This window comes from Cryptomeria japonica, chromosome 3 (assembly GCF_030272615.1).
Source record: "Cryptomeria japonica chromosome 3, Sugi_1.0, whole genome shotgun sequence".
Lineage (NCBI taxonomy): Eukaryota > Viridiplantae > Streptophyta > Pinopsida > Cupressales > Cupressaceae > Cryptomeria > Cryptomeria japonica.
Genome location: NC_081407.1, coordinates 760,079,481 through 760,098,892, shown reverse-complemented (window position 1 = coordinate 760,098,892; position 19,412 = coordinate 760,079,481). Strand labels below are relative to the sequence as shown.

At 33.8% G+C, this 19,412-nt stretch overlaps 1 pseudogene; it reads left to right on the top strand.

The window, feature by feature from the left end:
• Positions 1-5,964: 5,964 nt before the first annotated feature.
• Positions 5,965-7,928, top strand: LOC131068871 (probable pectate lyase 18; annotated as a pseudogene).
• The last annotated feature ends 11,484 nt before the right edge of the window (positions 7,929-19,412 follow it).

Sequence of the window (19,412 nt, the reverse complement as noted above, 5' to 3'; positions counted from 1 at the left end):
CAGACCAAACACATTGAGATTCATATGCACTATATCCAAGAGCTCATCCAGGAGCAGGTCATTGATTTGCAGTATTGTCCTACAGCAGAGTAGGTTGCTGACATATTCACCAAACCTTTCACCGAGAGTAAGTTCCAGCAGTTGTGAGCTCTCTTGGGGGTGCGGGATGTGTCATTAGGGGGGGTCAGCTGACTTCTCCTTCCTCTCTTATGGGGGGGACTTTTTCCTCTTTGAGGTTTTGTCCTTCTTCTTTGAGAATCTTTTGTACATTCATCTCTCTTTTGGGGAGGAGTTTTTTTTCCCACTGGGTTTTCTCCCTTTCTTCGTTTGTGAGAGATTGCATTGCATAGTTTTGCTTGCATTTGTATATTGTACATGGGTACCTATCATGGCCTCATAGCCGGGACCCATCTTGCATTGCTTAGTTGCATTATTGACTTGAGTCTTCATTCCCCTAAGTTGCACTTAAGGGGGGGTGTTGGTGTAAATAAATATTCATTTTGGATATTATTACACTTACTTAAGTTAACTTAGGATAATGCATCTCTTCGTAGTTTGGATTTGAGACACTTAGAGAAGTGTGCACATAGGAATAGAGCTTGTAGGAGAAATTCCACCTTTTGTGGTCTTATTTTGCTGTTACACTCCACATTCGGTGGGCCATCTACCTCTTGTGGAATATTATATTATTTCTCCTACCTACCCCTAGTATTTCTTACCTACCCTTGTTTCTCATTGAGCCACATGTCATATTTGTGTGCTCATACATCCACATGGCCTTGCCTATATATGCAGGCCTATATTCATTGTATTGGTTAATCCAGTTGATCATTTGCATATTGATGAGAATACAGTTTGTTCTTGTCATTCTATTGTCTCTTTTATGCTTTTCATTGTGCCCTTGATCTTGGCAAAATCCTACAGTGAGTCGTGGTGCCTAGGTCAACCAACCCAAATCTGTAGATTTAACGTGGGTCATGGGGTGCCAGGATAACCACTTGATATGGTTCCTCTATCATTTACTGCCAGTCGTGGTTTGCTAGTCTACTGGTTTAATCAACTTCTCTGTCATTTCACCATGGTTTTGGGGGAGGGGGGGTAATCGGTGGTGTCGACTCCCTCCATTTCTATACTTTCCACGTTAACTTTCCAACTGCCATAAAGTTTGAGTGGCTGCACGTGGTTTACGTGTCTTGCAACGTGGTTTACTTAGCATTAAACTCCATTGCTCCACCAATGTCGATACCTAACTAAATTCTGCATTCAACTACTAGTTTTGCCTACGTGTTGGTATATTGCCACATATCGACTCCTAGTACTCATCGTCCTTAGCTCTAAGTTAATCGATAGTTTTTGTTTAGTTTGGCCACCCTAATGGTCATGTAACATGTCGCTTATCTAATAAAAACCACCACCTTTTATATAACATGCGACTATCTATAATTTACAATGTAACCTTTAAACTTAAACCTTTTAAAGTTATAATATATAATAATAATTTACGTATATGCTCATATTCATAACCATGAGCATATACATAAACATGTTTTATGAATATTTTTATAGCATAAGACAATAATTGCAATATTTACAAAATCACCTTAAAATATATATGCAAAAATATGTGTGTTTGATAAAATCAAAGTTATTAACTACCAAATATATTTAACTCGCATCAATATAAAAATGGTCAGTAATAAAGATACATTTTCTTATTCAAAAGACAATAAATCTTTCTATATATGGTACGTTAGGTCGTAAAATTCAAAATTTCAACTTATAATAAATCACATTAAAATAATCAATATAATTAGTCATAAACTATATTCACCTTCGAATATATATAAGTTTATGATCGATTCCTATTATTTAAAATACATACAACTATAGTATAATTTTGAAAACCAAACATTAAATATAGTTTCAATAATTTACCTACTTCTACACGTAGAACGTTAAATCATAGAGTCACTATTTAATTCACATTATTAACAATTTTTTACCCTTCAAAGACAAATAAAATGTAACATGCAATAATTAAAATCACTAAAAACACAACCTGAGCAAACCTCAAGTAAATACTCACAAAAAATCAAACAACAAAATACGAAGGCCGAACAAAGTGACAGGATGACCAACTAACAACACTCACATGAGTGTAACTGAATAAAATAGGGTCAACTACTATCTCCTCCACTTCCATCAGAAAATATAAAGCACGCTCAAACCTATGAAGGCAGGTGGAGATGATACCCCATGCCTACCTGGTACTTGTACTTGCAATATCCTGCATCACCGAACCACACATGCATATATACAATATAGAAAACACGACATACACATCGATGAAAGAGAATCGTGACATTCCTTGTCTCACCGAAATGTGTGAAGGAAAATTGTCCCCTTGCATCCAATACACTCGTAGACACACAACATATAATTTTACATTGCATAGATAAAGTAAAGTGTCAGTACATAGCAATAATCCACAAAATGCCATAAATCACAGCTACTGAAATACTGGAAATAAATTAAGCATCTCAAATCTAGATAAAGCATGAAATAATGTCATATAAGTCTGAAAACCAATCATGGTAATGTATCCACTGAAAACAACCAATAATAAAATATAAGTCCAATGAGTTCAAATGAGTAGGGGTACTACAAGAGAAATGGACTCTTGGGTCAAGGGTAAGATGTAAGCCCTTATCCCTTACCATATAGAAATAATAAATTTTGTTTTTATTTTGTGATTGTTGAATATTGAACTCTAACTTAGTGAAAAATTTCATGATAATATCATAGTTTGTTTTTTAAAATGTAAAGGATAAGGGTGGAATTTCATATTAATGCCATGTTAACATGTTTGTATAGTTTCTTGACCAGATGATAGTTCCTTACCATTAAATGGTTAACCATCTCTAAATTTTATGACTATATATATAAATATTAAATGGATTTGATCTTATATTGTGATTGTTTGATCATGACAACACCTTTTAATCAAAGGAGTGATTACATGAATATGATATTGAATATTATAATCAAATCTAAGGTAGAAAGTTTATTCTAAGATAGAAAATATCTTCTATTATCAAAATATTTGATCCAATTAGATTTAATGAATGGAACTAAGTTATTTATGATAATCATTTCTTATCAATTTATAACATCTTAATGATATAATGTCAGTGAATTTATGCATCATATAATAACTCATGAATTAGTTGTTATGTATATCACTTAGAAGATTTAAGAATGAATTAGCATTTAATATGTCTTGCATGATATCAGGTTAATTAGATAGATTGATAGTTACCTTTTCTTCTGTACTCTTATACATGTGTCTGTATGAGTTTTATACTCTCAAGATCATGTTTAGAGAAATCATGTTATTGGTATTCTTATGTACTAATGTGTTTGAAATCAGTTTTTATGCTGAATTTTACTATCAAGAAGATAATACTTGTTAGATGCTTTTATTTTCATATGACTACTTTGTATACTTGTGCATTCAATTATTGTTTGTGTAAATGGATGGTGCTAAACATGGAGAACCATAGAAGGATTGAGTATCACCCTCTATATATCTATCAACAAAGGACTTAAAAAGATGCATTGGGAAAAACATGTTTTATCAAATTTTAATATTAGACCATGCTACTACTTTTGATCATTCCGAACTCAACCTCTTTGCCATATCATAATATTATTATATAAGTGTGCGCGCATGCATGCACACACAGACACACAAACATAGAGAGAGAGAGAGAGAGAGAGAGAGAGAGAGAGAGAGAGAGAGAGAGAGTCATGCTACATAGATTCCATCACTCCTACTTGTTTGAGAATTATCTGCATCTTTGTGTTGGGCCATGTATTCTTCATGCCAAGAAGAGTTTGAGGGGAGCGTAAAGATTTGTGGTTGGGTAGATAAGTTCTTCGATGATGCTCTCACCCAATGTGTTCTTATTGGAGGTAGTGTATCGAGAGTTCCTGTTAGGGTTAACTTTATTTTTGTACTCTTTGTAATTGACCTTTTGATGTTATGTAAAGGAAATTGTTTCCTTATGATATGGCTTGTCAATGGCGTTTGTACTTAGACATCATGTTTCCATTCTAATATATTTGAACATGTTATTTTAAATGTTTTAGAATAATGTGTATTTTATGCTATATGATTATTTTAATAATATGGAGGTCCTTATAGTTTGAAATTATTATTGTCTCAAAACATTAAAAAATACCAAAATTGACATATTACTAACTCATGTGAATGCAGATTGATATATTTAAAACAATTTCACTTGTAGTTGGGTTTGATTCATGTAAGATAAACAAATTTACCAAATATTTAATATATTTTCAATGTGAGTACATATAAGAGGCATTTTTCAACTTTAATATTAATTTATGTGGCATGGAAAGTGAGATGTCTACTTCTTAAAATGGTTTACAAATCCAATTACATAGAACTATTTGGACTTCTGCTCATGCTATTTAAATGATTTTTATTTGATAAAAAAATAAATCTCATATAACTAATTACTCCATCTTATAGTAAAAAAGCATAAGTATTAGAAAGCCTTCTATTATTCACAACTCCTTTTTATAAGTAAGATCTACACAATTAAAAGTTCTAGAAATGAATGATCTTATTAGATCAAAATAAATAACAATTAGTTCACCATTCATACTTCTTACAAAGCCTTCTCACTATTAAGATGTGTGTGTCATACAATTCAATAAAATTAAAAGTTTAATTAATGCACAAAAATGTTCCAATAGTATCATATGTCTTTATTATTTTTAAAAGTTGAATATTTGGTTTGATTAAATATATATTTCAGGTTGAGCTAGCCATCCAAACTAAAAACATAGAATGATTCAACATATTATTTAAAAGTTCATATTATTAAATTGATATGATGTAGAATTAGAAATAATCAATCTTTATAAACTTAATAACCTTAAATTAATATATAAATATCTCTATTATACCTAATTATCCTCGTGACGTCACACATAACAAATAAAGCTCCAATTATTTTCACTTCGACCTATCTTTCTCTAACGTAATCATCCATTCATTTTTAATGACTCTTCATTACATATAAATTTTCATTTTAATAATTTTGTACTCGTATTTATTTTACATACCATAGCCCTTACTATTTCCTTAGACACCGCGTAACTATATATCACGTTTGTATAAGATCATCCCACCATTAGTCGCATGATGATATATGTTTTATTGCGTTAACATAAAGAAGTTTATCCTAAAAATATACATTTATAATCTATTAAATTTCGATATGTTAGATTCCTTTGGAATTCTAATTTTTTCCATGATAAAAAAAATGAAGAACGCGGGAACCATGTGAGAGCAAATTACGGAAAAGGAAAGTCATATCACCTTTGCCAATGTTTCTCATGTTTTAATGTGAAACCCAAAGAAGTGTTACTTCTGAATAACTCAATGGAGTCACCATGGAAAGCAGACACGAATAAAATGCCGCGTCCACCACATCCATGAAAGTTTCTATATCTATGTTTTTCAAATAGATTTGGAGAAAACTCTCAATTCAGAAAAACGTCGGAATAATCGCACTGAGAAATGAATGATCTTATTAGATCAAAATAAATAGATTTGGAGAAAACTCTCAATTCAGAAAAACGTCGGAGTAAACATTCTAAGAAACGTTGGAGGAATGCTCTATCACATCATTACTCACTATTGTTTACCACCGTAATAATCGCACTGAGATAACGTGCATACAACAATTTTTCAAACGTCGGTGTCAAGATTCCCCCTTCGCTACAGATTTTGCACATGATGATTTTGTATATAAGATAGCCCAAAGCCATAGCATGTAATACAACCATTGCAGGTTTTCTCCTATCCAAAATGGCGAGCAGACAAGCCTTACAGCCATTGTTTCGTCTTCTTGCAGAACCCCCTTCAATATGACTAAGGCTGAGAATAGTGATAAATATCATGTTGAGAAGCCGGAGCTTGTAGTTCAAATGGTAGAAAGGTAACCATCTCGCCTTTCAGATGATTTAGACATTTTAGAGAATTTATTTATGGTAGTATAGAAATGAAATCCAATATCTTATTGAGTTTAGTACATTAGTATGAAATCCTAAATGACAAGGTTTATTATAAATGTTCTATTTATTCTTATGTTGTTCCTCGACGTTTTCTTCACTGAAATTTCTATAATACTATTCTTGTACCTGTAGCTGGTATGCAGAAGTTATAGAACAAATTTCTATCACCCATATCATCATGCCATTAGATAATTAACAATTGTCGTCGTTGAGACAGATTCAATGAAAGAAAATTCACTACAGAAAAGATATTTAAGTCAGTTCAATTAAAAGAATTTCAAAGTCCTAGCATTTTTTTATAGCTAGCATATATTACAGACAGTTGAGATTATTTACTTCAAGAACTGTTGTGCAGGAGTTTAAATAATTCGAAAGAAAGCTGAGCTCGTGCGAAACGGGGAACCCCATCGATGACTGTTGGCGTTGTGATCCTAACTGGGTTAACAACCGAAAGAGACTGGCTGATTGTGCCATCGGATTTGGCAAAAACGCCATTGGAGGTAAGAATGGCATATTACAGATCCAAATGACGATGACCCGGTCAATCCTCGACCTGGCACTCTGCGGCACGCTGTTATTCAATCCGAACCTCTCTGGATTATTTTCCAAAGAGATATGGTTATTCAGCTCAAGGAGGAGCTTATCATGAACAGTTATAAGACTATTGATGGTAGAGGTGCCAATGTTCATAAAGCAAATGGAGGTTGCATTACAATTCAGTATGTGACCAATATTATCATTCATGGAGTTCATATCCACGACTGTAAACCTGCGGGAAATACAAATGTTAGGAGCTCCCCGATACATTATGTGTTTAGAATCAAGAGTGATGGAGATGGGATTTCCATCTTTGGATCAAGCGCAATTTGGGTTGACCACTGTTCATTGTCAAGTTGCGCAGATGGATTGATCGACGCCATCATGGGTTCCACTGCTATAACCATTTCAAACAGCTTTTTCACTCACCATGACAAGGTGCTCAAAACTGCTTTTTTGGTCTACCATAAATATACTTTTCTTTGAAATTAGGTTTCACAATTGTATTTTTTATCCGAGGATTTTAGGGTAGGGTATTAAAAGCCTATTACTAGACTTGAACGAAAAAAATGTGAGTATTAATTAAATTGTCGATAGAACGCTATTTCTCAAGTCCAATATTTATTGGCTTTTTCCAGGTGATGCTCCTGGGACACATCGACGCCTACACCAAGGACGTCAAAATACAAGTAACAGTTGCTTTCAACCACTTTGGAGAAGGGCTTGTTCAATGTATGCCCAGGTGTGAATAGAATTTTGTAACAAACTGTATTCCTTGCACAAAGACCATGAATATACAACTTGCTGAAGTTTATTTGCTCAAGTCTTTAAGATATTAACGTTATGATGCAGATGTCGACATGGATACTTTCATGTGGTGAACAATGATTACACCCACTGGGAAATGTATGGAATCGGCGGAAGTGCAAACCCCACCATTAACAGCCAAGGCAATAGGTTCCTTGCTCTTGATTATCGATTCCACAAGGAGGTAAAAGACCTGTACAACTCATGTCTCTTATATCTTTGGTATTCAACAGTTGTATTATAGTTATAGGATGGGTAATGTGTAGGTTACAAAGCACCAAGATTCAATAGAAGGCAGCTGGAGATCAGTGGGAGATCTTATGTTAAATGGGGCATTCTTCACAGCATCAGGGGCTAAAGCATCCTCAAGCTATGCCAAAGCTTTGAGTATGGAAGCAAGACCTTCCTCTATTGTGGGCTCTATCACTGCAAGTTCGGGTGTTCTCACCTGCAAAAAAGGTTCCAACTATTAGACCAAATGCGTGCATTATAGACAAATTCTTAGGAATCCCTCAATTTTGTTACTTTGCAAGCATGAGCACACAGAATGAGGCTTCTTAGTTATCACTAATGATGAATATATGGAAAATATCGAATAATATTTTTCTCAAATTTGAAGCATAGTGGTAGAACGTCAAGCCAATGTTTGTTTATATTATCTCGATTGTAACTTAAAAGCATTTCTTAGGTAAATCTGACAAGAACTGCAATATATAGATAGGAAATAGTTGAATTTATGTTCATACCAGTAATTCAACAAACTAATTTATGCGAATGTTTCTTGAAACTATGAACACATCCGGTGTAATTGCATACGATGCAACTAAATATATTCACTTGCATGGGGAATTATTAACCTTTTACGTTTGACTGCTCCTATAAGATTTTTATTTAATATAAAATAGAGTATAACGAACTCACAAGAATGTGAGACATTGTAATGTAGGATAGCCTTTCAATTTAGGTTAATTAAATAAATTTAAACAATTTATTATATATCAGTTTAGATTAAATAAATTAAATTAGTAGTTGAAAAAAATAAATTGTGTAAATTGATGCTATTTTAGGAAATTAAATGTATAAGGGTATGGATATTTTATTAATATACTTATTGATTAAGATAATATTGGTGCACTGTAGATTTTACTCACTTTCATATCAAAAAATACATAATTTGGAAACAGTCAATGTCAAAAATTGTATACAAAATCTTAATTGATCTTAGGTTTATTATGTGATTGTAGATTGATTTTACACTACACATATCTAATTTCTAATCCTGCACCTTTTCTATTATTATGTAGACTTTTTCTCTCTGATTTTACTATATTCTCTACTCCTCATTGATTGTTTTGATTAGATAAAGTAGGAGAGGGCCTGAACCTTTACATATCAACCTACCAAGCAACACAGAGGGATCTCATGAGTGAGAAAACCAACCAAATTGAGAAGGTCTAAATCCAACACATGCTGCCCAAAAAAGAAAAGCTAAGAACTATAAAAAGGCAAACTAGCAAGCCAAAGAAGGGACATAAGGGGAACAAGGCTACAAGCAACCTTAAGGAGATGGGAAAGTCCTAGACATTTGAATCCAAACTCAATTCACGACCTCATGAGAGGAGTAGGTTGAGTAGAAGGAATAGAATTTTGCAAAGAATGTCTCCAATGATCCACAACAAGATTTCTCTTATCCTTACAAGATGAACCCAAGACAAAGGGAAAAATGTCAATCTTTTTCCTAATGATGCCTATCGAAGAGAACCCAATAGTAGGAGACAACAAAGGGCCTTGCACCATAGAGGGGAAATAAAAATAATTAAGATCCTTCGAGAAAGATGAAGAAACCTACACCAAACTAGCTAGTTGAGGAAGAACATTCACTAACTTCTAAATTGCATTATAGGCATTGATCTTATGAGAATTGATGAAATTCATAGAGAAAACTCCCATATAGTGGAAATGACACAAATGAGAGTGATCAAAAATAAAATATTAATCTCAAACTCTCAATCTAGAAGACAACTTTATGGAGTTAGGCAACCTAAAACCCTCCTCCACATAAACACAAAATCTAGCAGAGCAATATCTTGATTTAGATTTAGTGATCTCATCCATAAAACTGAGCTGACCAAAAGCTTTAGTATTTCCATGAAAAATATAGTCATCCCAGTACTCCAAAGGGAATTCTAGGAGCTTGATCCAAATAGGAAGTGAATTGAACATGGAAGGATCAAACCCAACAACCCATCTTTTCAAATTTAGGAACACCTTGTAAGAGAACCAAGGACCTCCTAGAAGAACCCTCTTACTATCCTCCAAATAAATTATGAAAATAATAGAAAACCATGTGAAAGACCCATTACCACATGAACAACAATAGAGTAATGAATAGAAACCCATTCACATATAGTCTCTATGTTAGGTCTTGGCATCAAAAACTTACCAATGAGAGTAAACTGCAACCTATAAAAAGCCTTATCCACCCATTGACTAGAGATAGAAGGGAAAAGGAATTGTGGGACCAGAGGAAGAGGCTTCAAACATCGAGTATAGTTAGTGGAGAGAGCCATCCTCTAAAGATCTACTTGACAAAAGTCGTGGAGAAAAACTTAATCTTTAGCAATGGTAGCATCAGAAGGGGATAGTTGAAGGGCACCTAAAGTCCTCCACCAACAAAGAGAGAGAGAGGAAGTAGGGGGAATAAAACCATCTAGAGGAGAGGTGGTTGGAGGGACATTAAAGACAAGCGCAACATCTAGAGGAGAGTTGGAAGGAAGGACATCAAAGACACTCACACGCATAGTGACATTAGCCACAACAAGACTAGAAAGAAAGTCCCTATGTAGTCAAAGATTAAAGGAGGGAGCATCATAGTAGGAGCCTAGCATAGGCTCAAGGAAAGAGCCAACACTAAGGAGCCAATAATCATATGGATGGAAATTTATTGTTGTATACACCTAAAAATGGTCTGAAGATAATTAATTAAATAAGCAATTATTTAATTAATCCTCCTTCCTAATTTAATTGAATTCGATAAGTAATTTGATTAAATTTTCCCTTTCATCTACTTATTAATAAATCTAAGGATTTATTAAATAGGTTCATTTCACCCCTTTAATTAATTAATCCAAATTAATTAATTCCCTCCATCCAAATTCATTTATTCTAAATCCTAATTAATTAAAACAAATCAAATCCATGAGCTATTGAGATTAATTATCCCTTTTCATATTATTTGAATTTTTAAATTCAAATTCTCCTAACTTCTACCACTCCTAAACCTAACCCATTCTACCTACCACCATGTCCCTTTTCATCCAACATCTTCTAGAACTTTGTGACACTTGTCACTAAGTGTTCCCTTTCATCCAACCCTTCTAGAACCCTCTTGACACTTGTCACCATAGAGATGACAAATGTTCCCTTTAATCCAACTACCTTTTCCATCCTCCTCCAATTTAACCATTGATATCTTCAGATCAATCTTGACCATTGATTCTTGCCACATCACCCCTAGCCTTGAAAATCCTATAAATAGAGCTCATTTTGGAGCTCACAGGGTCCCAATATAGATGGTCCCAATTTCATATCATTTGATCCCATCTCATTCTCATCTTATGCATTGTTACTATAGGCATCTATCTTATAGTTTATCCATTTTAGCAATGTTATCATGCTCAATTTTAGCTTAAATCTTAGCTTAATCATGCTAGATCAATCATTCATGTAGCTTAATCATGCTATTCTTGCTAGATCATGCATTTTCAGCATTCAAATCCTCCATCTAAGTGTAGTCAAGTCACTGGAATTTGCATAATCAGATTTGAGAGCATTTTCATACTCGCATTTACTAGGAGGCAATAAGTCGATTAGCTATGGTTTTGTCTTTCTTTGATTTAAATCTTCTAACCATGCTTGTAATGTTTTATTGAGTGCATTGTGTTTGCAGGTACAACTACACTTCACAAAGCACGACAATTGTTTACAAATTTCTTTCAAGTATTATTTTGCCAAATTCTAACACTCAAGGAAAAAATTATTCATTTTTCTTAAAATGTCAAATTTGTCATACGAGAACAACTCTTCTGACAAATATATCTACTTTTGATGTAATTTATACAAAATTTGTGAAATATATGCAAATATACTAGATAGGTTTTTTTTAGTGTAGGAATAAAACCTAGATATTTTTTTTTCTTTCCATTGAGAGGAAGATGAGTTTCTAATACAAAATTAAAAAATACTTCCATAAAAGATTTCAAATTTTAAACTTTGATTTGTAACTTTGTCCCCTAATCTTTGATTTTGGTGAAATAAAAGTCAATTATGACTTTCGCAGACCTTTTGGATGCTTTGGAAATGCTGAAAAAACTTCCAATATTACCAAAATGCTACAATCAACCAAATCTCATAGGAACATAAATATGCAAACTAGAGTACATAGATGCTTAGTTTTCCTTTAAATTGTCCCGATTCTCTAAGTCATTCATGGATATAGGAGAAGAGAATACTAGATTTTGTAAAAAATATAGCTACCTATTAGTCTAAAATCTCTCAAAAAATCATATAATAAAATGAACTATACTAGACACCAAGCTTTGATACCATGTTTATGATTATGCGAAAATAGGTTTTCAGGGGAACCGAAACCCCTTCCAACAAGGTTTGAAGGGACCCAAAACCCTCAGATTTTACCAGGATCTGGAACCCACAAAACAATGCTTCCCCAGAAATCAAACCATGAAAACCATCAACCTTAACATAGTTGAGCTGACAAAAGCCAGTCCAACACCAGCACTGCCATAGGCAGAAAGAGCTAGCCAAACACTTAAGATATGATCAAGACAAAAAAAAATTGCCACACCGAAAAGGCTACAACCTTAACCTTAAGAAATAGTGATGAGGGTTAACAAGCACCCTTAGCTAAACAACAGTGATATTCACAGCTCCCTTAACTTGAGATAACGACTCCAGAAACAAAAAAACCAGCCTAGTCCATAACCAAAAACAACCACTACCTAAACTGGGCCCTTGAAAACTATCAGCTTCTAGCCAAACAAGATTAAACATGAAAGACAAAACATGCTGAAAAGAAACAAGGAAATTTTCAAAGGCTTCCTTAACCTTAGACTTGGGTTTTAAAATGGTTCCCAAAAACACAAAAAAGGGTTTTGAAGTGGCTCCCTCAACCACCTTGGATCGAAATAGAGGCCTTAAAATAACAACATCCAATCAAACAAGCAACACTGAAAACTCCACATCTATAAGAGAAGACAAAAGAGAGCTTGAAAGTGTGGATCCATCAACCAGAAAATTGTCTGCCTCAAGAAAAAGCAGGGTCCCACAACCTGAAGAGATGCGTTTAGCAGTAGCACTCATAACCACCAGTGCGAACCTAGTAAGAAGAACAACTTCCAATTGAAGAACAAAGTCCAAAAACTTAAGAAAAAACCCATTTTGCGTAGCTGGAACAAAGGGTTTTGGTAGGCCCCCATAACCGAAAGATCCAGGAGAAAGATCTCCTTTAGAACCTCAGCAGTCTAGAAAGAGGACAACACCAGCCATCCGCTAGCACCACCCAACCTCCATGGAGGCACTCAACTCCACCTCCATAGGAGAGAAGTTTTCTCCAACACCATTTTTCTTTGCCTTTGAATAAGGAAGGGCCACCTCAATAAGGCAAGCTGGAGAAAAACCCAGGCTACACAGAGAGGGTGTACCAATAGAATTTGCAAACAAAAGCATGATTGGGCTGAAGAGAACAACCCCTCAACAAATCTTCAACAAAGATTGAGGGAGCATAAAACACTCCCGCCCTCAGGGCCTTGAGCCAAAGTTCCAAAAAGAACATCTCCTACTTGGCAGAAAAAAGAGCAGCACTGGGAAAAAAAACCCTAAGTCCCAAAACATTAGAAGCCAAAATCTCAACAAGGAGGAGAGAACAAGCAAAGAAAGGGGCTTCCCTAGCCTCGAGATCGTCTTGGGACACATCATTGTATGGAACCCCAGAAACACCGTGGGGAGCCACCATCACCACAATCCACCAAATGAAAAAATGATTTATGGCCGATGACAGGCAAAGAATGGCAGGCAAACACCATTTCCTTGAAACCCTCATAGCACCCTCTCTGGTTTGAAACCACCAACCACTCTGCCAAAGCATATAGCAGAAAAAGGGGAAAAGGGATGTCAGTAGGCTCGTGAAGGAACCCACGACATCCTGCCCACCATCTGGGTCGCCTTTGTCCTCCTCCCCTGTAGCTTTGATACCATGTTAAATTCTTCCAAAAGTGCCAATTAGGTTAGGATTTTATGTCAATTATATATCACATGCAAATCCATTCAACAGATGATCAGAGATCAAAATTTCAAAGTAGAGATAAAATATAAAATATAAAATGAAAGAACAATAGAGATAATGCAATATAATTTGAGAATACTCTTGATACTCTCATTGAGCTATCACCAATTAGCGAAGGTGAGAAAAGAGTGTTGTATACATAGAAAAATAACAGTATATATAACCAATAGTTACATTAACTTCTAAGAACCATAAAAGACAGAAACTTTTACGTACTTGATAAATGCCATTTAAACATGTGGCATAGACTCCTTAAGTGTAGATAGAGAAGAAGTTATGAGAGGTGGACCATTAAGCTAAAATAGGGTGAGAAACCTAAGTACCTCATAACCTACTTATGTAAGGACAAATTCATGGTTATAAGAGGTGGTACAACAAGGAAAAAGAGGGTGTGTGACATAGTTACCCATTTGTGGGAGAGAGTGACACATCTAGCTTATATATTTTGCCATATGCCTTCATATTAACCACTCCTAATAAACCTAAACAAACTTAAATAATATGTGTAAGAAAAATAAATACCCTCTAATATAAGGAAATGAAAAACTCACAATAACAAGCGCTATGTGGTAAATTGTAAGGATTCATTTGTGTATAAATTGAAGAATTATCTATATGGTCTCAAACAATCTATAAAAATGTGGTGTCAAAAGTTTGATTCTTTCTGAAGTCAGAATCTATACTTGCTACAAACCATATCATTTTATATATTTTAACTGTATGGTAATCAATTTCTTGTTACCAATTTATGTATAAATTATATGCTGATATTTGGTGACAATAAATGGATGACTAGAAATATAATATATCAATGTTCACTAAAATTCCACATAGAAAATTTGGGGTTGCTAAGTGCATCTTAGGTATTGAAAAAGGAGAGCAAATAGAAAGCTTTGGTTCAAATAGGCTAAGAATGTGAATTTATGTTAGAATATTTAAGTATGAAAAAATATATACTAGTAAATATTCCTATTTTGGTGGGGACTATGTTATTAGTTAAACAATGTATTTGTCTTCAGCTATAATGATGGAGTATAGAATTCATGTTGCTTACACTAGCTTAGTTCACTGTCTAATGTATGCTATGTTTTATATAAAGCTAGACATTGCCAATATAGTAGGAGCCCAAATTTATTATATGGCTAATATTGGTATAAAGAAATGCGCACCACTGAATATAGACTTTATGTGAATGTTAAACACTACAAACTAATATATTTTCTACTTTTGGGATTACTCACAAACCTTCGAGATCCAAGATTTTGTCAACTTAGATTGGATAGTAGATCTCAATCAAAAAATATCTACTAGTGGCTATTTCTTTAAATTATTTAATGTTGTTATTAGTTGAATGAGCAAGTGATAGGTTTTAGTCATTTATCCATTATAGAGGCAAAGCACGTGACAATTATTAAAAATTTATAAGGAGACAATTTAGTTTAGTTTTTTTTTTTCAATTATTAGGCTAACTCAAGGTGTAGTTTAGATTGGATGTGAGAGTCAAAGTGTCATTATCTTCGAAAAACACAATTTTTCATATGTAGGTGGTGCATATAGATGCACAATATCATTATTCTCATGACATGGTGGAGGATAGTGGATGATGATTGAAAACAATAACTCTTTGGTGAGTATTTTAGATGATTAGATGAAGCATGTGAGCATAAATAACTATAGATTGTGTAGTAAATGTAATGGCCTCATAGTCCTTAATAGCTAGATTGATCATTTTGGAAGGTGTTTTAAATAAGTGTGAGAACATTGGAAAATTATTCTCTTAAACTTTTTTTTGTAATGTTCATGTCTAATTATTCAATGGTTAATCTTCATATCTATTTCTCTCATCACTGGTTAGTGTAGGGCATGTTTCTACTATCTTCTTCCTTTGAGACAGGTGCTAGCCACCTAGAATTGGATATGATCTCACCTTAAAGTCCTATATCTATGAGAAAATCAGCGAAATTAAATCATCTCAATGAAAATTCTAAATTGTAGACAACTAGGTAACCTTGATTCATTGGTAAATAATCTTAATGAAGTAGTACCATTAGTTAAGTTTTCACTTGAAGAATGTGCCATCATGCTCACCAATTTTTTCTCATTTAATTCAACTACAACCATTTGGTATGTTTTCTCTTTAGCTACCTTTTAAATCCATTCCCTCTTAATCTTAATAAATAAATGAAATAATCTGACATAATTAATCTTAATAAATAAATAAATATAAATATTAACTACTAAATAGAGACTACTTCTCTAAACTAACTATCGATGGGCGTACCATATCTAAAACCAGATGTATATCTTCAAAACTAAGAGTTGCTTTTGCACATGTTCACGAGGAATTTATATCCATTTGCATTATTGAATTTCTATTCTAGTTGTCAAATCATGAATGCAAATTATGCCAGTTGCTTTGCACAGAGGGTATATTAACTTCAATGGCCTTCAGACTAGTCCCTAATTTTGAACTTTTACCAAATAAGGGAGTACGAACAATCAAAATTTAACAAACTTGGGCATCTTGATTATTTCATTGTGCATGCCCGCCTTCCATCCCCACAAAAGAACTAACAACTATATGCAAATTGGAGGGCGTGCATGAATTTACTCATGAGATATCACGGGCTACATTTTTTGATACTCGTCGTGCATTTGACTATTATTTTTACTCCTTTCTTCTCGCATACTTTGGTCAGTATTTTATCTTGTTCTGAAAACAATACCGTAGTAGCCTTTCAGCTTACAAATGATGTAATGGCCCTGTGTATATTCATTTGGCTGCAAAACCTTTTGTCGGTTTTTATTTAAAACCTATATTTAGATTTGAGATAAAAAAATTAAAATTCGTTTATTAGTAATGGATCAGGAGGCCACCAGCTATAAGTAAAAGTGGATCCATCATCCCACAAAGAGCCATGACTTCTGAAAGAAGTCACGAGCTACGCTACATAGACATCAAAGCTCATGGGTGGGTTCTTGTCAAAATCTGCTGGCTACCCCATGTGCTATATGAATTTCATTTTGATCTTGTATCATCAGATAATATAGGAAAAAAGACCACGAGGAGAGATCGTTGGAAAATCCATGTGCATTTTTTCTATACAAGAGAGACATTTGTTGCGTATTTATGAAAATCGTGCATATAATCTTCAGGTGCTCACACATAGTTGAGAATCAGCTTCGGTTTAAGATTGACATAGATGAATGGTGTCTCATACCCATCCTAATTACGACGACTTGGATTGTTGGCCACAACGTCAGGAGTTTGGTATTGAATTTACTTTTAGTTTATTCAATTCAATAAATATAGATTAGACTTGAATTTAATTTAGTTGACGCGTTATAGTTCATGCAGGTTGTACTTGAGCTAGTGATGCTTGGCAAAATCTCGAGCCCAGTAGTAGTAATGGGACTGCTTATCTATTTGAGAGGCATGATATCCATGCAGTTCTTAGGGTACCTAGGAGAGGGAGATTGTTTCAATTGGCTTTGCAAACGTAACCGGTTTTTAGTTATTTTCGGACTGGTTATCGGAATGGAACCTCTATGCAGTTTGGCACAGTTGGTTAGAGATTTATGGAAAGCATTCCTTAAAAGTAAAACATTACGTATGCAGGATGAATATTGGGTTGTGTTAGATAGGAAATTTAGTAGTCTTGTTTGGTTTTGCTTGGGGAATTTAGTGCTCCTGAATGTTGTAGATGAATCTTCTGCCAACCTTTTAAGAAATGATTAGAAAGTTGTACCAGACCAAATCATTGGTGAACAAGCATCTTCTATGGAAGTAGTATTTTTTTAGGGTAGGTGATAAGGATTAGGTTATTGAACAATGCATTTAATACTATTGTATAATAACTAGATTTTTTCTTGTAAAGATGGAGGAAGAAGATATATGCATGGTCTTGTTATGGTTTTTATTGGTAGACTTATGAGACAATCTAGCAATGGCCATTTGATGCACTAATTCAATTTTTTTTCTTTTGTTTGCATGATAAGGTAGTGGACTCTCTTGTCCCAAATGTTGTAAGTTGGAAAGATTATAAATTGGATGGTCTAAGGAAAAGAAAAGAAGGATAAGAAAACAAGACTAGATCTAAGTCTCAAGGGAGATCCGAGTCTGCTAGAAAATAAAAGGAAATATGTTGGAGATGTTGTAAGAAAGCTGGAATCAAGAAGGAATGCAAGTAGAACTAGAAATGAAAGAATGAATTAAATGGGGAATTATATTTTAAATCCTTTTAGGCTGAATTAAAAATGTGTTATAGATTTTCTTACACATGCATGTGAGGATGAATGGAAGATTTTTTTTGTGTGCTTCTTTCTACATGACTTCTCCCAACGAGTGATTTTATAACTATGAGAAATTTGATGGTAGAAAGATCTTTCTCAATGTCAAATCGTTTCCAAGTATTGTTGTGCATAGTTGAGTCAATATTAGATCTTTTGATAGGAGGATACAATCTATTTTGGGAGCTTTGCACATTCCAAGTTTGGCACAAGACGTATTAGCTAGTAGTAATATAAATGATGTGAGTGTGTAATTAGTGTTCATTGAGTGATGTTTTTGGCAAAGGGACTTTTGTTTAGAACTCTTTTCCACCTTTATGTTAGCACCCATATTAGTTTAGTGATACCTCTTAATATATGCTTACAAGATCAATAATTATAGAAAAGGGAATTTAGGAATTGTAGTAAAGGAACACATGTCAAAGACCTATGGTAATGTTGAATGTTGCATGGGTTCACATGTTCTCACCTTAGAAACCAAGCTACTAGCTAAGAGGAATATGTTGTGGCATGGCCACATGGGCCACATTGGTGTAAAGGGTCTTAGGAATTAAAACACAAATCTTGTATAAGAGTTAACTAATTATTTTCTTGATTCAAACTATTGTGAATATAAAATTTATTGAAAAAAAATAATGTTCAACTTTATTCAATTTACTTAAGTCTAGTGTGATTTTTGATGTTATTCATAGTGATGTGTCAAGTCTTGTAGACATGCTTGATTGGAAAAGACCATGTATTGTTTTACTTTAATTGATGATATCTCAATCAAGATGTGGGTCTATTTTATAAAGAATCAATCCAAGGTCTTCATTAAATTTGAAGAGTGTAAGGATCTTTTAGAAAATTAGGCAAGTAAAATGATCAAACCATTGAAAATAAATAATGGTAAATAATTTGTTTATAATTAAAATTTCATAGATTCAATAAAAAGGAATGATATTAAATGTAATATTACAACTCCATAGACTTCTAAAAAAATAGAGTAATTTACTAAGGGAAAGGATGATAAGTATGTTTAGTCGGGGCTAGTTTAGAATAGGGAGAGGTGATTAGTACTACATGTTACTTAATCAGTGGGTCCCATTTATTAGCAATTATCGATGCAACCAACATTGTGGTTTGGATAAGAAGAAAGGGCACAATTAAATATCCTTAAGTATTTGGTTGTGATGCATATGTACTTGTGTGCTCATAAAGAAGAGGTCAAAATTGTAATATAAAGTAGTAAAGTGTATATTTTTTAGTTATGGTAAAGATAAAATAATACAAGTTATGATTGACATAATGTGAAATTTATTATATA